The sequence below is a fragment of the Oryctolagus cuniculus genome, chromosome 9, assembly GCF_051225735.1.
Source record: "Oryctolagus cuniculus isolate XC-2025 breed Fujian yellow rabbit chromosome 9, ASM5122573v1, whole genome shotgun sequence".
Lineage (NCBI taxonomy): Eukaryota > Metazoa > Chordata > Mammalia > Lagomorpha > Leporidae > Oryctolagus > Oryctolagus cuniculus.
The window spans coordinates 4,020,956-4,043,543 of record NC_142875.1 but is presented as its reverse complement, the minus strand read 5'-3'; the positions used below and the strand labels follow the sequence as shown (position 1 = coordinate 4,043,543).

The following is a 22,588-nucleotide window of genomic DNA, read 5'->3' as shown; positions in this document are numbered from 1 at the left end:
AGCAATCAGCCAGAAAAAAAAAAAAAAAAGATTTTCATCTGAGATGACATTGTATTTCCCATAGAAATGAATTTATATTTATTTCAATTAGAAGTTACTTTGAATAAAAAGTGGATGTTTTTGTAGTGATTTCATGGCATAAATTCAAGGACCTTTCAAATGATTCTCTGATTTTAATACTGGAAATTTTTTTCTTGTTGAAGATTTCACATGACTTTCTCCGCCCCCGAAAGTGGTTTTTATTTGTGTTTCCTCAGATGAACTATTGCTAGAAGTGATAAAGCCAAACTAATTACTGCAGTCACCATGCAAGCATTAAAATGTTGCTTATTCTGCATTTAAGGGGTTCTGGATTCGAGAGGCTTCGGTTTTCATTTGTCGTAGAATGTGCTCGTGTCTGTATTTCCCTACATTACTGGGAAACTCGGGAGAGAGCTTTCAAAAAGAATATTATTCTCATGTCATCTTTTAGGGTCCTTTTCAGAGACTGTTTATGTCCTTGGACCAGCATTTCTATGTGCGATTCCTGATGAGAGATTTCGCCTGTACTGACCTAGAGCTTCTAGGGGAAGCTATCAGTGATGTTGAGACAGGCTTCATTAGCTCACAAGGACCCGTGCTCGGAACACCCACACTTGTGTGATTGCTCCTGGAGAGGTTTGGTGCCTGGCGATGGTTTGTAATGGCAGCAAGACAACAAGAAAAGTGGGTCACTCTGCTGTCGGAGCAGCTGACTCCTGGTGCTTCTCTTTCTTGTCCATTCACAAGGTACTTAACCCTTGTGTGAAGTCATTTTCCCAGTTGTACTCAGGAAAGGTGGAGCTGGGAGCCGTGGGGTCTCTACTAATCCTGGATCTGCATGAGGAAGCCCAGGAGGGGGATCTCTGCTCCTCTCTGGCCTGGGAGCTGCAGCTGACAAACTCTGTAAGCCAAGGTCTCACTGACAGGTCTTAATTTTTCCTTCTTTCTTTCAAGATTTATTTGTTTATTTGAAAGGCAGAGTTACAGAGAGGCAGAGGCAGAGAGAGACAGAGGTCTTCCATCTGCTGGTTCACTCCCCAATTGGCTGCAATAGCCAGAGCTGGGCCAATCCTAAGCCAGGAGCTTCTTCCAGGTCTCCCAGGTGGGTGCAGGGGCCCAAGGACTTGGGTCATCTTCTACTGCTTTCCCAGGCCACTGCAGAGAGCTGGATGGGAAGAGGAGTAGCCGAAAATCAAACTGGTGCCCATATGGGATGTCGGCACTGCAGACGGCTGCTTCACCCGCTACCCCATAGTGCTGGCCCTTCTTTATTTCTTTTTAAAAATTGTGTTTGTTTATTTGTTTACTTAAGAGGCAGAGACACAGCTGGAAAGATAGATTCCATCCACTGCATTCACTCTAATGTCTGTGACAGTAGGACTGGGCCAGGACCAGGGCCAAAGCCAGGAGCCAAGAGCTCAGTCCAGGTCTGCCACATCTACATAGCCATTGCTACTTCTTCAAAAGGTCTACATCGATGGCAGGAAGCTGGAGGAGCCGGAGCCACCGCTGGAATCTAACTGGCTACTGCAGTGTGGGATGTGGGCTCTTTAATCAGACAGCTAGATGCCTGTCCCCTTCCTTATTTCTTTAGCACAGAAGGAATTGGATGCCTGGGGAAAAAACTCCTGAAAACCAACAGATCTGTTGTCTTCATTTGTGTTACTTAAACTCAGGCATGGAAAACGTGGCACAGACATCCAAAACAACTGGCCCAAGTAGTGCAGATGTTTAGTTTTCTCTCCTAATTGCTGACATGCACAGCCCGGAACTGGCGTGGCAGATCCACAGTCACCCTGCACCACGGCTCTTGCATCTGGGGCTTCTCACGATCCAGGATGGTGGCTGCAGCCCCAGTGAACGTGCACATTTCAACTCCAGAACCAAGGAGGGGGGGGCATCTTGCAGGGCACTTGTGAAAAATCACTGCCATCGTTTCCCTGACATTCTAAAGGATGGGATTCAGTCTGTGGCTTCAGACAGCCACAGCAGATGACGGGCTATACAGTTTTTATTCCTATGTACCTTGCGCCAAGCTAGTGTTCCAGGGTTTCTTACCTAGAATTACCAGTTTTGAAATCTCAAGCTTTCTCTATATAACCAGTACGTAGATTTTACGTAATTCTGCATCAGTTGTTTGATTTCTCCTAATGCTTTCTTTCCTGAAAACTTGAGAGTAGGAATCTTTTTTGATGTCAGACTTTTACAAGAATGTTCACTTTTGTGCAACTCATGTGTATGAGTTTAGTTTAGTTTAGTTTAGTTTCACTGAGTACAGAAACATTGTGCAGAAGGTTCTAAGAACCACTGGCATCAGAATAGATGTTCTAGTTTAAGAAAGGGTAGCTGGGGCTAGCGCTGTGGCACAGTGGGTTAATGCCCTGGCCTGAAGCGCTGGCATCCCATACGGGCATCGGTTTGAGACCCAGCTGCTCCATTTCCCATCCAGCTCTCTGCTGTGGTCTGGGAAAGCAGTAGAAGATGGCCCAAGTGCTTGGGCCCCTGCACCCACATGGGAGACCTGGAAGAAGCTCCTGGCTCCTGGCTTCAGACTGGTGCAACTCTGGCCATTGTGGCCATCTAGGGAGTGAACCATCAGATGGAAGACCTCTCTCTCTCTCTCTCTCTCTCTCTCTCTCTGCCTCTCCTTCTCTCTCTGTGTAACTCAGACTTTCAAGTAAATAAATAAGTCTTAAAAAAAAAGAAAGGGTAGCTGTTTATCGACTTCCCGGCAAACAACTTCAGCTCAGCGTCAACCGAGTGGCTTGGAGAAGAGAGACAGTTTGGGTCTCGGTGCGATCTGTTACGGACCAGTCAGCTGGGAGCTGCAGGTCCACGCCGACTCGCTTGTGCTAGCCGCTCAGAGAACTGGCTTTGCAGCTGCCACAGTGGACTTGCCCAGCTGGAGAAGACTGTTAAATTATTGAAGCCGAGGAGGAGATAGGTTTTGAAAATGACGTTCCAGGAGACAGCAAATAGCGTGAGATACAAAATGCACAGAACGTCTTCATTTCTCGAAGCGCTGTCCCAGGTCTGAGGGAGTCAGGGTATCGTTTGAATCTCAACAATAACAATATTCTGTGGACAAATTTCACAGCCTGTCTACCTTTCAGTTTTCTTTTCCTCTATGAGAAAAACGAACTTTTTCAATTACTCATTTAATAATTAAAATCTGCCAGTTTAACCACTTGGCAATAACTTTGGAAGAAGAATTAATGAAGGAAAATGTAGAGCTTCTGATACCAATGAGATTTTCTTATTTCTTGACTTTTCTAGTTATCAGTAATTGAGCGCCTCATTGTATAATTATAAAATGTAAGAGAGTAAAAAATGTTTAAAATCTAACCCTGTTGGGGCTGGTGCTGTGGTGTAGCAGGTAGCACCGCTGCCTGTGGTGCCAGCATCCCATATGGACACCGGTTTGAGTCCCAGTTGCCTTATTTCGGATCCAGCTCTCTGCTGTGGCCTGGGAAAGCGGTGGAGATGGCCTAGGTGCTTGGGCCCCTGCACCCGCACGGGAGACCTGGAAGAGGTTCCGAGCTCCTGGATTCAGATTGGCACAGCTCCAGCTGTTGTGGCCATTTGGGGGGTGCATCAACAGATGGAAGACCTCTCTCTCTCTCTCTCTCTGCTTCTGTAACTCTGCCTTTCAAATAAATAAATAAAATCTTACAAAAAATATCTAATGCTGTCATGGCACTGATAGGGAGATAGGACGGGGTGTTGACTGAAATAGAATGCACTCCCCAAGTCCACCATGACAGACTGTGTTGTTGACACTCCTGAGCCTAAACCCTGGGCTTTCCAAGGTTATGTTTTGTACCCTGTTTGTTTTACTGCCTGCAGATATCATTGTGTATAGGAGATCATTTAATTCATGCAGATAGATAGACGAGCATCAAAGAGAAACATGCCAACAGAAAACCAGGAAAATTCCCAGCATTTGAGGAGCAGAGAGAGTATGAGGAGCTAGAAGGGAGATAAGTAAGCAGCGATTTAGAGGGTGAACCAGAGAATATGGTATTCTGGGAAGAGGAATCAGTGTCCTTGTGACGTGAGAGCAGCGTCCTTCGTTATGACAACTAATTTGGTTTCCCTGGCAGTGTGTGTGGGTGTGGGTCCAGGGGTCCAATCCAGAGCGTGGTGGGTCGCAGAGAGAAGGTTGGGGTGATGAGGTGGAGGGAGCTGATGTTCATGGCTTGCCACTGCTGCTTGGCAGAGTTCAGGAGCTGGAGGAGAGGGGGTGATTTTCCAGGGAAGCTCGTCCGTGCGGCTCTAGTAAGTTGAGAGGTAGCTGCTCAGATTCGGCTCTAGGGCTGCGATCTGTCCACCTCTCTTCAACTCCATTTAAGTTTTTAAAAGACTGGCATTTCCTTTTATTTATTTCTTTGCCACTAAAGTTTTTTTTATTTTTTAATTTTTTAATATAAAGAGAACAGATTTCAGAGGTACGGTTCTAAAAAGACAGCCATACTTCCCTCCTGCCCCCCTCCCTCCCTCAATCTCCCTTTTCCTTCCTTTTTTTTTTCTTTAATTTTGTCAAGACATGCTTTTAATATACTCTGCAATCACAAAATTAATATGGCCAGAATACTCAAAGTCTCTGTGGGTACTTCACAAAGTACATAGAAAAATAGCATTAAAAGATTAAGTTCATTTTGGTGCAAAAAATTTTGAAATCCATGCACAAGGGGAATTCAAAAATTCATAGAAATGCACATTATGACAAAACCTATGCATGCATTTCACATTTATTGTACTAAAATAAACTTCTCTCTTAAGTCCATTTTTTCCCAGGAGTTTTTAAATGTATACTTGCATTTGTGGAATAAATACAAGACCTCACACGGCATTCTAATATAAACTTGGATCTTGTGTTATGCCAGGCCATCACTACCAAACTTGTTTCTGGCCCTCTTGTCTGTAACAATATTCTGTGTAGGTTTGAAGAAGAAAGAACACGAGTGTTAAATTCTTTGTTTCAGTCCTCCTGGTTAAACAGAGCTCACCTTTGAGTCACATCCACTGCTTCGCCCGCCTCTGCGCCTCCCTGGCCTCACCTGCTGGTTTCCTCCGCCTGGATATGGCGCCTGCAGCTCTCGTGCTACATGACCAGATTAAAAAAACACACTGTGCCCGAGTTGTCGTTTATCAGGAAAATCGCTCTCCGATGTTTCATCTTTTGTAGTTGAAGTAAGAGAAGTGGATTTAATGCAGTGTTTGCCAAAGACTGTGTGTGTCTTCTGAGAGAATATCCTTTTTTATTTTGTTTTTCCCCAGAAACCATTTATTTAAGATATACAAACTTCATGCACTTCATAAATACAACTTTCAAAACATAGTGATGGTGATTCTTCCCACTGTGCCCACCCCAACCCCCACTCTCACCATTCTTCCTCTTCCCTCTCCTATTCCCATTCTTATTTTTTTACTAAGATCTATTTTCCATTAATTTTATACACAGATGAACTCTGTACTAAGTAAAGACTTAAACAAATAATATATAAAAACTCAACCGTGTTTTGATTTCTCTTTTGGGTTCTTCTGTGACCCACTGTTCAGTCTCCATGTGTTTGCCTTTGTTCTGGAGGTCCCTGGGCTGTTGATTTCCAGCTTCATTCCATTGTGGTCAGAGAAGTTGCATGGTATGCGTTTGACTTTTTGAATTTGCTGAGACTTGCTTTATGGCCTGGCTTGTGGTCTCTCCTAGAGGAAGTTCCATTTACTGGTGGGAAGAATGTGTGTTCTGCAGCTATAGGATGAAACGTTCTGCAGATGTCTGTTAGGTCCATTTGGTCAGTGAACTGTTATTCTCTTGCTGATTTTCTGTCTGGTTGATCTGTACACTGCTGAACGTGGGCTGTTGAAGTCCCCCATTACTATTGTATGGGAGTCTAAGTCTCCCTTTACATCTATTAACATTTCCTTTAAATAGCCAGGTGCCCTGTAGTTAGGTGCATACACATTTTTATAGTCATATCTTCCTGTTGAATTGATCCCTTAATCATTGCATAGTGCCCTTATTTGTCTCTTTTAATTGTTTTTGTGTTAAAATCTATTTTGTCTGATATTAGGATGGCTACACCAGCTCTTTTTGGTTTTTGGTTTCTGTTAGCATGGAATAACTTTTTCCAACCTCTCACTTTCATACTGCGTGTATCTTTGCTGGTGAGATGTGTTTCTTGTAGGCAGCAAATAGATGTGTCTTGTTTTTTAATCCATTCAGCTATTTTGTATCTTTTAACTGGAGAGCTGAGGTCATTTACATTCAAGGTAACTATTGATAAGTAACAACTTGGCCCTGCCATTTTTCCATAAATATTCCTGTTGTTTACTTTGGATTTTTTTGTACTTTTACTGGGGATTTTCTGCCTTCACCTTCTTTCATAGTGATGACCATGTTTCTGTGTTTCTGTGTGCAGCACATCCTTAAGCCACTTTTGTAAGGCTGGACCATTAGTGACAAGTTCTTTCAATTTCTGTTTGTTATGGCAGGTCTTTATTTCACGTTGATTCATCAGTACAAGCTTGGCAGGGTATAGCATTCTGGGTTGAAAGTTTTTTACTCTCTCCTAGTCTGTAGGGTTTCTGATGAGAAGTTAGCTGTGAGTCTCATTGGAGACCTTCTGAAAGTAATCTGGTGTTTCTCTCATGCACATTTTAGAATCTTTTCTTTATGTTTTAGTGTGGAGAGTTGATTACAATGTGTGGTGGTGAAGATCTTTTCTGGTCATGTCTATTAGGAGTTCTGTGTGCTTCCTGTACTGGGATGTCCTTTTCTTTCTCCAAATTAGGGAAGTTCTCTGTAATTATTTCACTAAATAAGCCTTCTAATCCATTCTCTTCTTCCACACCTTCAGGAACTCCTAAGACACGTATATCGTGTCATTTGATAGTATCCCATAAATCTCTGACATTGATTTTTAGTTTTATAATTTCTTCTTCTTTTTTTTTTTGGTCTGACTGCAAAATTTCCAGAGATTTGTCTTCTAACTTGGACATTCTTTCTTCTGACTCACCGACTCTGTTGTTAAGGCCTTCCACTACATTTTGTATTGATCTATTGAATTCTTCATTTCCAGTGTTTCATTTTGATTTCTCTTTGAAATCTCAATTTCATGAAAAACATTTCCTTCCTGTTCAGTACGCATTTCTTTAGTTCATGGCTTTGCTTCTGATTACTTCTAAGTAATCCTCCCATCAACTTTTTGAATTCCTATTTCTGGCAATTCTTCACTCTCCTCATTCTCGCATTCTAGTATTGAAGTGCTGCTGTTTTCCTCTGGGGGCATCATGCTGTCTTCCTTATTCTTGTTTCTTGAATTTTTGCATTTATTTTCAGGCATTTGTGAAGGTATTTGTTGGTTTATTTTTTGCCCTGTGATGGCTTTTATCTTTAGACTGTGCCTCTGTGGCTTAGTGGAGTTTCTGCTCTGTCAGTGAATACCCTGAGACGTGGTGGGTGTGGCCAGGGAGCTCTGTGCAGTGCTCCAGTGTGGGGGGAGTGTCCAAGGTGACTCCCAGATTGGGCATGGTAAATATCTTTGTTTTTTTTTTTTTTTTTTTTGTTTTTTTTTAATCAAAGAGGAGATTTGTTCAGCTCTGTTGGCGTAGTCTCAAACTCACCTCCTCTCCTCCAAGGACACCAATGCCTGGGCGCTAGCCCCACCAGGTACAATATTCATCCACACTGCCACATGAACCACACAAAGGATCCATGCATTCCTTTGTGTGAGCACAGATCCCAGAGCAGTGACCCTCACCAGGGCATCAGGGAGCCCCGAGTGTGTGGAGCCACCCACAGTGACTGTCCAAAGACGCAGCCACACCTTGCACCCAGGCAGCCACAGTGTTTTCACAGTCCCAGCACACAAGCCTCCCACAGCCACAAGCACCCAGCCCCTTGTCAATTCTCCCAGTCAGACTCAGGCATCTCCTGGCCACTGGTTGCTGAGGCATGGGCTTGAGCTGGTGCAGCTTTTACGTACGTCCAAAATGGTGCCCGCCTGCTCTTGGCTAGTTACACGACACCGGTTCTGGGTGGCCAGGGAGAAACATGCCCCCTTTTTTCCCTCTAGGTTGGCAGGTGCACCATCCCCCACAGGGCTCCAAGCCAGACTCACACCAGGTTCTTCCTGCGGCTTTATCGCCAGTGTCCCGGGCTGCTGCAGTCTGGTCTCATCTCACTCTCCAAAGCTGGTGCTGAGGCTCTCAGCTGCTGGGGTCCTGAGTTGTGTGCGTCCACCCCGTCCATGTGTATCCACAGCTTCCCTCTAATTTCCAGGGAGTTCCCTCTGCCACTTTCTTCCTAACTCTTCCCTGAGATTGCACTCTCTTCCCCCAGACTAGAGCAGTAAGCTCCCTGTGTGTTCCACCAGCTTTGGTGCCTCTCCTAGGAGAATATCCATTGTAATGTCAGTAATTTGCATGATGCACAGACATAATATTCAGCATCTGTTTTTTTTCGGAAGAGTAAACCATTGTATAAACCTAAGACGTTCTCACCAACGTACCCTGGGAAGCAGTAGGAAATCCTCATTTCACTGGAGTTGGCCAAACAGCAGTCTGGCTGGCCTCCGTCCTTTAAGTCTTCAGTTCTTCGGAGCTAGCTTTCATCCTCGGAGCAAGTAGATGATGAAAGACCCGAAGCGTCTATTAAACTTCAGGGCCTATCCCGGAAACCCGCACAAGGAAGTATAAATTGATGACCCACCTCCCGTGGGTCAGATGACTTATGATCTGTCAAATAATGAATGCAATACTGCGGTTAAGAAGGAATATTACGGCAGTCCTGTGCAGATGTTTCTTACATTGAAAAATGGACTTATTAATGGCATGCTTGTGGAGAGAGCTCTAATCCGGGATTCTGTTACCGTATTTAATTAACTACTCATCCGTTGAAGATCCATGTAGCTGAGGTCTAGGAGTGAGTGATAATCAATTTTTGGTTTTGCTCTACCCACAGCTAAGCAGAGGTTGGTCACACTTCTTGGGAAGCTCAGTCTACAGAGGAGATCAATATTTCATTTCATCGTATGTTGCTACTGGGAATCCACTGGGAGGAAATGCGTTCATATTTTCCTTACTTCTTCTTTGGCCCTACAATTGAATAGCTTTCAAGAGGTTCAGAGGAAGTGGGAGTTGAAAAAGAGTATTAAATTGTGTCATTGCAAGATGATAGTTACATGACAAGGTTACACAATCAGTGTTATCACTAACCTCCAAATTCACAATTCTCTGCAACAGGGACGTCTGCGTATCCCAGAGGACCTTCTTAATAAAATGATGCGCAGCTTCGGGGGGTAATGCTCAGCTTGTTTTCTGTAATTAGATGGCTAGCTTCATGCTTTTCCTGACACCACTAATTGAATGAGGGTCTGATTAGGCTAGACTATAATGAAGGACACAAGTTAGGAGATATTTGATGTCAATCTCACATACGCACAGTCACGCAGTGCCCAAAGGACTTGTGGGGTAGGACTTTGGGATGCCTTCTTGTTCTGGAGTTTGCTTTGTAGCAATTCTAATATTTTGTAGAACCATGATACAATAGTACCTCTTGTGTAAAAACAGATATTCAGGAAAAAAAAAAAAAAACCTTTCTTTGGCCCATACAGAAAGAGTCTTTATTTTACTAATGGTGGCACAAAAACTTGTCCAAAAAGTGTGAACTTGGAAGCACCAAGAAATACCCTTGATGGCTGAATGGTAAGACCTGAAGTGAAAGATGAAGTTATTTAGGACATGGCTGATTTTAAACAGTGATTTCCGAAGGTCCAGCTTTGCTAAAGGCTAGAAAATTGGAAATTTTTTTTTTTTTTTTGGACAGGCAGAGTGGACAGTGAGAGAGACAGAGAGAAAGGTCTTCCTTTGCCGTTGGTTCACCCTCCAATGGCCGCCGCGGCCAGCGCACTGCGGCCGGCCCACTGCGCTGATCCGATGGCAGGAGTCAGGTGCTTCTCCTGGTCTCCCATGGGGTGCAGGGCCCAAGCACTTGGGCCATCCTCCACTGCACTCCCTGGCCACAGCAGAGAGCTGGCCTGGAAGAGGGGCAACTGGGACAGAATCCGGCGCCCCGACCGGGACTAGAACCCGGTATGCCGGCACCACAAGGTGGAGGATTAGCCTAGTGAGCCGCGGCGCCAGCTGGAAATGGTTTTGCCATTGGCTGAGCGGCAGCATCTAAAGGGCTGTGTTGGGGGTGACTCCCTGGGGCAGGGCTGCAGCGTCCACAGTACTTCACTTGCTAACAATCTCGCCATCATGGACTTCTTCACTGTAAGGATTTCAATTCTGAAGAGCTGCTCTTAGGAGGCCTTGGTGGAGTCAGAAGTACGAAGCTGGGGCCGGCAGTGTGGCGCAGTGGGTTAAGCTGCCACCTGCAATGCCAGCCTTCCACAAGGGCACTGGTTCACATCTCGCTCTGCTGATGGCCTGAGAAAAGCAGCAGAAGGTGGTCCCCTGCCACCCACATGGGAGACCTGGATCAAACTCTGGCTTCGTCCTGGCCCAACCCTGGCCATTGTGGCTATCTGGAGAGTGAACAAGTAGGCGGAAGATCTCTATCTTTCTGTGTGACTCTGACTTTCAAATAAGTAAACGCATCTTAGAAAAAAAAGAAACAGTACAAAGCTTCCCATTTTTCCATAGGCAAAACCTTTCAGAGATAGCAGCCTGAGAATCGCTTAGCCAAGAAGGAGAAGGTTCTGTCTTATTCGCAAATGAAAAGCAAACTTCTAATTTCCAAGATATTACAAAATGCTAAGCCTTCATTCCAGTTGTCAGGACACAGAGGAGACACTGGTACGTGAGACAAGCCCTGGGTGCACTGGATGCTGCGTCCTTGTGGCCTGGCCTGGAACTCTACTTGGCAGGAGGAACTCGGGAGTTCCCAGGAGGACTTGGCCCTCGCTGAGCGCTTGTCACTCAGAGTTTGCCAGCAGCCTCAGACGACCCCTTACCGTTGGCTCTTTGTCACAGTAGTGTTCAAATCCAAATGAGGAAGCCGAAGTAAACATTTACACATTTTCCACAGGTGACTTTAAAGACCTATGCTGTGTATGTTTATTCTTTTTGGGTCTAAAAAGCATGTATTTACACACACACAGTATTCTATAACAGATTTATCTTTTTGATATCGAATGGTCAACTTGTTTAAACAAAATAAAATTTTAAACAGTGTGAGAGTGTTTTCTTTGTGCTTCTTGTTTTATGCCTTAAGAATCGTGGGCTCCACATTTCCTTTCATCCTTCATTGAACGTTTTACCATAAGAATTTCCAGCAGATTAAACAGTTGATAGCAGTGGAACAAGCCTTCAGATATTCTAGATTCAGCAGTTAATGTTTATTTGTTTTTAAAAAGTTTATTTTTATTTGTTTGAAAGGCAGAACAATAAGAGAGAGAGAGAGAGAAGGAGAGAGAGAGAGAGAGAGAGAGAGAGGTCTTTCATCCATTGATTCACTCCCCAAGTGGTTGCAATGGTTGAGGCTGGTGCAGGCGTAAGCCAGGAGCCAGAAACTCCACCTGTGTCTCCCATCTGTGTGGAAAGGGCCCCAAGCACTTGTGCCATCCTCCACATTAGATATTCCCACTTCACTGAAGCTAAGACAAGTTGTCCAACACAGACAGGGCACAGCTGGAACCCAAAGCCAGTGACTCCTATGTGTCAAGGTCATCATCGCTACGACAAGCTGTCCCAAAGCAAAGTCAAGCTCCGTCCCTCTTGGGACGGCACATTAGCAGGGAGCTGGATTGGAAGTGAAGCAGGTGGGACTGAAACCGGCTCTGATATGGGATTTTTGGTGTTGCAAGCAGCGGCTTAACCTGCTGTGCCACAGCGTTGCCCTGCCACTATTACTTTTTAAATTAGCTATTTTCACAATAAGGATGTATCATTATGTAAGCGTTATCACAGTGCACCATAAGTATCAATGTCAGGGTAAAGGTGAATTGGATCAGATAAAACATTGTTTTGTATCCCACAGAAATCAGACATTTGATTTCATCCAAAATATCCTTTCACTGTTCTAGAACGTTATATTAGAAAAAGCACTTTTCAGTATCAAAAATTACAGGCCTTTCCATACAGAAAGTAATAAATGAATATGTAATCATAGAAATTGATTGTTAAAGAAATACAATAATGATTTTTCCAGGATGAATTAAGAAAACAGATTTTCAAGTTTTTAAAGTTTGATTATAATAATCAATGTTTATTTTGATTATAAAATGATCTACAATATCAATAAATATTTGTACATACTTTAAGGGTGATACACCTTTATGAAATAAGATCTTGGTATACTAGAATTTCACATTCTCTTATTTGACCATGACTATTTTAATATTATCACACAAATTTGTGACTGACTTAATAACAAGTAGAATATGTAGGTTGATCCCCCACCTCGCTGGACCCTCCCTTGATCAGCAAGAAGTCTGCAGATGTCTGCTAATTGTAGAACTATTGTAGAACTTAGGTGTTAGGTGATAAGGGGAAGGAGCTGTTGGGTCACATTTTAGATACAAAGGGTCCTGGAAGAGGGACGGAGCTTGACTTTGCTTTGGGACAGCTTGTCGTAGCGATGATGACCTTGACACATAGGAGTCACTGGCTTTGGGTTCCAGCTGTGCCCTGTCTGTGTTGGACAACTTGTCTTAGCTTCAATGAAGTGGAAATATCTCAGTCAGTTTCTGGGAGGATCAAATTTGAAAATGCGTGGTGAGGTCTGCCGTTCTGCCCGAATGCTGTCCCAGCCTGTCCCAGTGAATGGAGGTAATGGTTTCCGTGATCTGTGGACTGGGACCTGTGACCTCCCATGGTGTGTCCTGCATGGGTGCGTGCCCTCGTGGCTGGAGTGTTTGGATGGCTGTGATAATGGAGGAATAGATGACAGTGGGGCCAGGGGTCACCTCCGTGCACCTGCATATGTGCAGCCCAGGAGAGTGACATTTGGATGACTGACAGGTCCAGAGGCAGTAACGGCCATTTCTGTCAGAAGTCCCTAGAGTTGTATTTGAGCACACAGTCTCCAAAAGGCAGCTCTATATTTTCTATTTCTGGTTTCTTTTTATCAATAAACTGAAGCTTCTCTCCATCCCGGTCTCTGTCCCTGTCTCTATCCCTCCCCTTTCCCACCTGTCTCTCTCTCCCTCTGTCCACCACTGGTCTCTCTCACACCCACTGACACACATGACCCAAAGTGTAGCTCATCCCGAAGCTTGGTTGGCTCTTTATGGTTCATGTGCTCTTTGCCTTCTGAATTTTTATTTCCCTCGTTCACTTCCTGGATGTTTTGCAGAGAAACTCACCACAATAGAGTTTGATTGATAACTGACAGCATAGACACAACGCGGAGTACCCCAAAGTGGGTGGGATGCTTGGATTTCTTCTTTTCACCTCACTTTTGTATTCTCAGTGCAATCAAAGTGATAGAATCATGTGTTTGTGTCACACATTTCAGAAATGAATTTCAAATCACTCCAGAGAAAATCACGTGAGGCTGTTGAGGGCTGAGTGGTGACTGTTATTTCTCCTCCAGGATAAAGCAAAGAGCAGAAGTCAAAGCTGGTACAGAATCGAGTGTTGAGCTCAGAGCAGGCAGAATATTGTTGGTTCAGCCATGCCTACACGCAGCAGTGTGCATGTAACTCTTCAGTGTTTGCTGCCCTGGAGTTTGGGGGTTCCTGGTTTCTGCAGCGTAAAAAACCCAGACAATGAAGAGGTGACTGCACAAGCCGGCTGCAGCACACCACTCTTTGTACCTGTTAAAGAAACCTTCTTGAATATTCTTTAGTAATTTACTGGATTTCTGCAGCACTTTTGAATAAATGGGCTCCATAGCCTCTGCCATCCAAGCATCTAAAAATAAAATTGGTGGGTGGGATGCAGAAGGGACCCACCGCGGTGCAGGTGGGCGTTGGTTTTCTACAATTGCTGTAGAAATGACAAAGTGAGTAACATCCCTCCAGGCTGGATGAGCAGGGCTTTGATTGACAGGATATAAGTCAGGGAACACTTCCGTGTGCATATGGAATAATGAGGGCTGTCCCAACCCTCATTTTCTAATTTGGATCAAAATTTAAACTTGTCATGTTGCTTTTGCCATTAGTCCGGATGCTGCTTCATTTACAGGTTCCAGGAGAAAGTGTGGTGTGGGGGAAACAAGGCTGAGTCATCAAAAAAATCTATGTTCATTGTCTTCCAATATTAGGTGTTGGACAAGTCTCCCAATTTATCTGAGCCCATGTAGGACATCTATGAGTTAATCCTTCGAAGCATTCTTTGCAAGTATGTTTTGAGGATAAATGCTGTATTTCAAAGGTTAAAATCATTTTACAAGTGTGCAGTGTGGTACTGCTGCAGAGAATGATGGGGGTGGTGATGATGATGTTGGTGATGATGATAAATAAGTTGGTTATGATGACATGATATAATATGGTGGCATTGATAGTACCACTGAAATAGTGTTGATGGTGATGAGTTCAAGATTGGTAAAAAAGGATTTCCTAAGAATTCACCAATTATTGTATCTAGTTGAACTAGTCCAAATTAGTAACATTAAGTGAGCAAGTAACCATAACACTTGCAATTCCTCCTTATGCCTGGGTGATGAGACCCTATTTCTATTCTGTGGGAAGGTCTCCAGGCACGAGGCAAATGCAGTGTAAGTTCATACGAAGCCTGAAGATTTGCTACCAGCCTGTACTTCACTTCCCCTTCCTCCCTGCCTATGCTTGACCTGTTGCAATACTTGTATAAAATAAAAAAATAAATTTGTCAGAAAAATAATTTTCCAGGAAAGAATCATCTAATATTCACAGATATGTGGCTCCAGCCATTCCGAATACAGTGCTGTGCTTGTCACAAGAAATATTAAATGAACAGAAGCTGCGTGGGAGACTCAGGTCAGGCAGGACGGCATTTCGTATCTGTAGTCAGTTTATGTCTGTAAAGAGCTACGCATGCCTTTCTTACTGAGTTAGGACTTGTCTTATACTTACGCTATGATTATGCGTTGATTTCATTCTTGATCGCAACTGTGTTGAAAAATATAAGTACGATTTCAGAAATCTACTCTTTGTTGGACTACTTTAAGAGGCTAAATCATCCCCTTGTTAATACCACAGATTCTCTGTGTGTGTGTGTGTGTGTGTGTGCCCGCACACTTGCATCCTTGCACGTTATCAGCAATGATTCATTTCATTTGGGAGAAAATGGCCAAGGGGGCCATCCATCACAGTAAGCCTTGCACATGACAGTGCATCCCCATGCTGCGTACGTAGGGTTTTACACAATCATGTCTGTGGCCGGAGCTGGCCCAGAATATCTCTCTCTTGCAAAGATTAAATGATAAGGTATGATGATTACTTATCGCTTCCAATTTATTTGCTGTCAAGGGGTTTTTGTTTGGTCAGACTTAACATTCTCTTCACACAGCTTCCCAGTCTTGATGGTGAGGTCTGAGCCCCCCCAGAGAGACCAATCGAGTATTGCCCAATGTACGTGCTTACAGGTCCCCCGGTGAGCCTCTGAGGTCACCTGTCAACCAGGTGCCGCTGGCTGTGAGTGGGAAAATAAATTCTACATGCTCTAATGACAAATTCTACCTTATCAATTTACCTCTCAGCCCTTGCCCTTGGCCTGTGACTCCTCAGCTAGAGAGCTGTCTTTATATTTTCAGGCCGAGAAAACGCGTGGTGAATTGTGTTTATACAATATGATTTTACAACGACAATCTTTTACTTTTCATCATGCTATATAATTTATAATACACAAGTAAGGCTATCATTTCATAGCAGATTCACAGCTTGAGAATCCCCTCGACGTGCTATGCACTCCTGCCTGCTCAAGTCTATTTTTCTGTGTCTCAGGGATGTGTTAGAATTGACGGTTTTCTGCAGATAGGTGTTGGAAATATGTGTGTGCATATCAACGTGGGACTGGTGCCGGCATCCATATGAGAACCTGTTTGAGTCCCGCTGCTCCACTTCCAGTTCAGCTCCCTGTTCATGCACCTGGGAAAGCAGTGGCAGATGGCCTAGGTGCCTGGGCCCCTTCCACCTCCACATGGGAGACGCTGACGGAGCTCCCGGCTCCCAGCTTTGGCCTGGCCCGGCATCGGCCATCAGGGCCATTTGGGGAGTGAACCCGTGGGTGGGAGATCTCTTTCTCCCTCTCCATCTCTGCTTCTCTCTCTGTAATTCTGCCTTTCAAATCAATAAATCATTAGAAAGTTAAAATAGTATGCATATAAATATATGAATATATATTTTGACACCTATCTAAGGAAATAATCTATTTTTATTAATACATATTATATATCCCACATACCCATTCAGACCTTTGTGAAACATTTTTCTGTAACATTTTCTATAGTACATTTATTTGTTGTCTATGTCTCTTCATAAATGTTGTATTTCAAGGAGAGAGATTATTTTTGTTCGTTTTTGTATCCCTAGCACTATGTGTATTGTGTGACACACGATAAATACTCAGAATCGGTCCATGAATCAAAGTAAACACAGGGAGGGGGTTTCCCTCTTCCCCATTCTTCCCTCCCAAAGGCGCACATCCTTTCAGACAAGGTCTTGGGTACGGTCACAGGCTGTAGTTACACTTAGGGGACATTTGTTATACTGTGCAAGGAGAAGATGCATTTTAGAGCAGAAATCGCCAATTGGCGACTTTGTGGGAAGCCTAGCAGAGGCCTTTGGTCTCCTGACTTCCACAGCAAGCCACTGCGGTCCTGTGTTGCCACCACAAGCCCTAGGAGTTAGTATGCAGCTGATGCCTGAGCAGATAAACGGTGGAATGCAGCGAGTGGCGGTGCGCATTGGATGTCAGGTTCAATGTGAAGGTCAGGCAGTGCCTGGGAGGGGCCAGAGTGTGAGAGCTGGTGCAGGGGTGGCCGTGGGGAGGGGAAGGAGACCTGTTCTGGGGGCTGCCTGAGACCAACACATTTCAGGACATGGAGAAATGGAAACAGCATGAAAGAAAGGGGAAAACACCAACTTGCCCTCCTCTCAAAGACATTACACAGTGATCGAAGGTTAAACAAGTCCTAAGAGATTTGACTTCAAATAGAACTCATTTTGGTAATAAGGTGCAGCAGAAGGAATAACAGGGAGGTCCCTGCACTGAAGTGGGGTGCGGTCGCTCTGGCCTCTCCATGGACGGATACTCTGGGTTTTTCTCTTTGATGCCCTGCTCGTGGCTGGAACCGGGTCCAGCTGTTTCAGGTCTATGAAGTTGGTAGAGTCAGCTGGCCAGCGGACCACGCAGCAGCCTTGGTGTGTCTACAGCCCTGACTGCTCAGGGGCCAGAAGAAGTGGAGCATCTGAGCCACGCGAAGAGACAGGGACCCCAGAGACTGATTACCACTGGCACGGGCGCGCCTGGCCCGTCTGCTGCTTGCCTGAGCGGCTGGGACACTCCTCCCATGGCGTCGGCCACTTGGCAGCTGTGCAGGGTCTTGCCTGCACTGGCCTGGTAGTCTGAGCACACTGCCGGCGTGAGCTTTGAACTGGAATTTCCCTAGGGGACAAGACACAGCATGTGTGCTGCGGTAGTGACAAAATCATTCTCCACGCGACACTGGTGCTTGACTTGGCTTCAACACCTTGGACGTGAATCCGGAGTCTTTGTTCTTTAGAGAAAGTGTAAAAATAGTTTTCTCTCACCTGCTAGAGTACAGACACTTTTAAAAATAGGACAGCAAGCTGGCAATGGTAGGACTGCTGTTTGTATTCTGTCCTGACTTTTAACTAAGGCAAACAGTGTTGAATCATTTATAGCACTTTGAGATTTATTTAAGTTATAATGCCCGTGGTTGTGTAATAGAAAAGAACTAAATTGAAGAGCAAAGTAATGATCATCATTTGTCTTTATTTTATTATACTTACCAGAGATGGCCCTCTCTTCCAAATTTGCTGTTCCAATTAAAAAGCATTTATTGAATTCCTGCTAATGCTTGGAAAATGAATTATTGCATTTGGGGGCCAAGCAGCACATTATTTCCCCTTTCTTCCTTTGTTAGCAGTGTTAACTTGCTTTTTGAGGGTGTATTTTAAAGAGAAATGCTGTATGCTCAAGTGTAATGCGTGGTTAAAAAGTGCACCTAATAATTTTATGAATTCAGTATAGGTCAAGGGAGTCCATGTTTTGCAGTCTTTGGTGCTATGCCTTGTGCATTCTTATAGAAGCCTGCTCAGTTTTCATAAAGACAAGAGAACGTCGCCCTCGATAGAGCATCTCTTTGCTTGGTTTCTGCTCATCTTCTTGCTACTTTTCCTAAATGTCGGGGCTCTAAAAATCTCCACCTGCTTCATCTTCATGTTTTCACACTAGGTAACCCCCTGAGTAATTTCTTGTTTCCTTGGTCTCATCTTGCAGCTGTACCTGGGAATGCCCTTGTCTGCGTCTTCAGCCCAATCTTTCTCCTTAGCTTTGGACTCATCTACCCACCTGCCCAGTGGACCTCTCTGCTCCCTCTGTCTGAGACTGTACTGGTAATCTGCACCTGCTCCTTCCTTCCACATGGAGATGGCTGGCCCCTCCTGGCTGATGCCTCATTCTCAATCCTCACATTGTCCTGCCTTGCCCATGTGCCATCTCTGAATCTGCTTCACTCTTGATAGTTCTGTAGTTAAGACTCTGTTCAGCCTTTTTTTTTTTTTTAACAAGAATTGTGCAGAACTCTCTTAACCAGCTTATCCACCTCTAGTCTAATTCTTCTCTCATATATTCTCCACGGTCATACCAGAATCACAAACACCATCATGTTTTCTATCTGTAAAATCTTTAAAGGGTGCTGCATTGCCTGTGGGATATATTTTTCACCCACACGCTGTATAGGAATGATCTTCTTACTGGATCTGTATCTGCTTTTTTTTTTTTAAACCTGGACCTCATCACTCTATCACTAACCTCTGATATTCCAGGTGTACTAAATTTCTTCTGGGTTTCTTATGGTAAATTTCATATGGTAAATTTCTTGTGGTTTTCTTGTGGTTCCTGCCGACTGGAAAATAATCCTGATACAATTATTCCACCAGCCAGGCTCTTCCAGATTTTGCAGAACAGAAAAACTGTCACTCCAAATTAAAACACCAGAATCACTGTGTTCATGAACTAATTTAGATAAACACCAATAAGCAGGGGGAAGGTAGGAGATGAGTAACTTAACTTTCACAGGACAGCTGGCAAGCAGGCAGGACCATGTCTACCTGAGTCCTAGGGATGATATGGCTAAGAGGACCGCGGAGAGGATTGGTGAGAGTCTCACAAATAGAAGGTACATGTCTTTGCTTGGTGAGGGAAGTCGTCTTCCCACAGCTCTCGCTGGCTGGGTGTTTCCCCAACTCCCATGGTCTTCATGTACTTTAATTGGATCAAGCATTTAGGCCAGAATAGGAACCCACTTGATGTTACCAGTGGGTGGCCAAGGGTGGATGGGCCATCAGCCCAGAAGGGATAAGGTTATCATTTGGTGTTTCCATACTTCCTGTCCGTAATCCATGCTCTAATTGGTCAAGTATAGTTTTTGTAAATTTATTTCAATATATGTTTGTGTGTCTTACATCTGAATTCCTTCTGACTTCTGCCCCAGGACCCAAGTTTACACTTTGCCAATACTGATTGTACTGTGTGCATTTTCTCTGCACTGCCCTAGCCCCCAGCTTATCTACAGCATATGTACAAACCTTTTATGAGTTCCTCTAACATGCTGCACGTCTTGTCTTTATAGTTGGACTCAATATTCTCAAATACAGCCACAGATACATGGGCTCAAATTCCTACATGCATTATAGTTTTGCACTGTAACAGGCCCACCTGTCTTAACCCCTGCTACCATTGTGCCTGTCTTGTTTGCTTCCTGTTGCTGGAGCAGAATATCTAGGACTGAATAGTCTATAATAAGAAATGTGTTTCTCGCAGCACTAGAGACTACAAAGTTAAAGATAAAGCTTCGGATGTCTGGCAAGGGCCGTCTTGCTGGGTCATGATGTGATGGAAGGTGAGAGGGCGAAGAAGAACAACAGGGGGCGAACTTTCCTTTCTCATAGCACCAGTCCCACCTGCGAGGGTGGGGCCCTCATGGCCCAATCATCTGATAACAGTGTTTCTGTGTCAGTCCAGATTCAACATGAGAGTGGAAGGGACACACATTCAGACCACAGTGAAGTCTGTCTGCCTTCCCTCTAGCAGGCTCACCTTCATTCACCCTCCATGGGCCAGTCCTCCTGCCTTTAGGGAACCTCCTGGACTGTGCTGATCTGAATTGGAGGCCCTGGAGATAATGTTGACTGTGTCCACGTCCAGCGTGGTGTCTGAGCGTCCTGTACTGAAGCTTCGGGCTGACAACTTCATTTTTGCACAATGCACGAAGAGCAACATTGGGTAGAAAGTCGGTAGAACCTTTTATATGTTGATATTCTGAACTATGCCTTGGTTGGGTTCTGAGGCTATGGTGTTGACACCAAATGTGTGTCTCTTTCTAGTTTTTGCTTTCACCCCCAGTTACAAGTATGCTGGTACCACTCTGGGTCCCCCCAACATTTTAAGAAATTCCCAAGGGAAATCTCATGTTTTTCATAGTACAGCCTTCTAGAATGGCAACCTTCACAGGGGGTCAACCATTGCACTTTTTTTCCTTCCCTTCTCTCTTAATGCAGCCTGCTACAGCTGTTGCACTGAAGAGAGAAGAGGAAGCATACTTTGAAATTATGCTTCTGGGCTGCAGCCCATCTGCTGGTCTTGAAATCCAGCTACATGGTCACGGGTATACTCCCATGTTCCAAAGCCAGGTGCTCTCTCAAAGTTACCTTAGCATTGGTTTTCCCTGGTGTGCCATGCAAAGTGCCTGGGAGTCTCTGCTATTTGGGGCAACATATCTCTATTCCATACTCTGCTTCATGGGTCTAAGTCAACACTGCCTTGACTTGCCAACAACTCATAGAGATTGTGTGCCAAGGCATTATTTCTGTTGCCTGAAAGTTTCCTAGTCTGAGTTCGGTTACTCTGCCTTTTCCCCTCTTTCCTTCCTTCCCTCCCTCCCTCCTTCCTTTTTCTTTTGGCTTCATTTCCAGGTCTCAATCTTGTGCTTCCTCAACTGAAGTCAGAAATCCAGGGTCCGCACTGGCTTTCCAGACCTTTCTATCAATACTTGTCCTGGAATGTTCATCTGTTCCCGTCCCTTTGTGCTGTTGGCTCCAAGTTTTATATTATTAGTTTTGCCATATCATCTAAGCACTACTCATGTTCTTATTGTTGTCTACTTTTGCAGGAAAGTTTTAATGTTTGCAACTTCATTAGCTTCCCAAGTCCATGGATGTCATCATTTGTCTGAAAATGACCTGTCTCCAGACATCTTTTGGTGATGGTGTTTCATAAACTTAGAAGAGATCTGGAAATTATTTACCAAATGAAAACTTCTCAGACCACAGAGACGTCTAATTCATCTATTTATTCCACTTGATTTGCTAGCAGTGCACTTCTAGCAAGTCTTAAATAAGTGGTTATCAATTGATTGCCCATATTTCAAAGAGGATTATTAAATATGTGGATCTGTATGTCCTCCTTGAAGCAATTATTCATCATTTCATCCAGGAAATCAGCAAGCTTTCACCAGGTGCTCATTGTGAGTTGGACGATGAGCTAACTTCTGTAAGAACTTGACTGAAGAGTCGCAGGCACACAGGAGAGCTGAGCCCAGATGGTATCAGCCAGTGTGCAAGCACAATGGGATACGTGCGTGCTGGAAGTGGCTTTCAGATTTTTTAAAAATCATGATGCATATTAAGAAATACTTTTAACACTGCAACAAACATACTTACATACTACACAAACATTGTATCTAAAACATAAGTGTAACTTATAAAAGTTGTAAGCGTAACTTATAAAAGTTCACACAATTGGATTTGTGGAGTGAGCAGCTTGCTCTGTAGTTAAGGTGGCACTTGGGACGCCCACATCCCACATCGGAGTCCCTGGGTTCTGATCCTGTCTCTGCTTCTGCTTCTTCTTCCTGCTAATGCACACCCTGAGAGGCAGCAGGTGGTAACTCAAGTAGTGGGGTCACTGCCACGTATGTGCGAGATCCGGATGCAGTTTGCAGCTCCTGCCTTCTGCTTGTCCCTGCCTGCACTGCTGTGGTTATTTGGGGAGTGAGCCAGCGGATGGAAGATCTCTCTCTGTCTCTGTCTCTGTCACCCTGTCTCTTTGCCATTCAGTTAAAAAGAAAATCAGTTAAAAACACCACGTCTGTCTTATCGTGTGATGTTTTCAGTCTAGAAATAGCGTTCCCTGTTCCCCACACAGCTGCATCCGTGAACTACAGTTTGAATGACACCATTGTGGTTTACTTGGAGTCTTGGAAAATTGCTATGGATTTTTTTCCTCAGGTGGGAGATGCTGTGTTTCCTATAAAATCTAGGAAGGGGAGAGAAAGTTTCAGTCATTTGCATTAGAATGGGAAAACGTGGGTCAATACTTAATTCAAAAGAAAGAGTTGAAATGCTTACTCACTTGGCACTACCTCTGGAAAGACAAGAGAACCTATGAA

The 22,588-nt window shown here is 44.3% G+C and overlaps 1 protein-coding gene across 2 annotated transcripts in view; it reads left to right on the top strand.

Moving 5' to 3' along the window:
* Positions 1-22,588, top strand: part of MYO16 (myosin XVI) — a 693,372-nt gene that overhangs the window by 37,649 nt on the left and 633,135 nt on the right. The window lies entirely within an intron of this gene.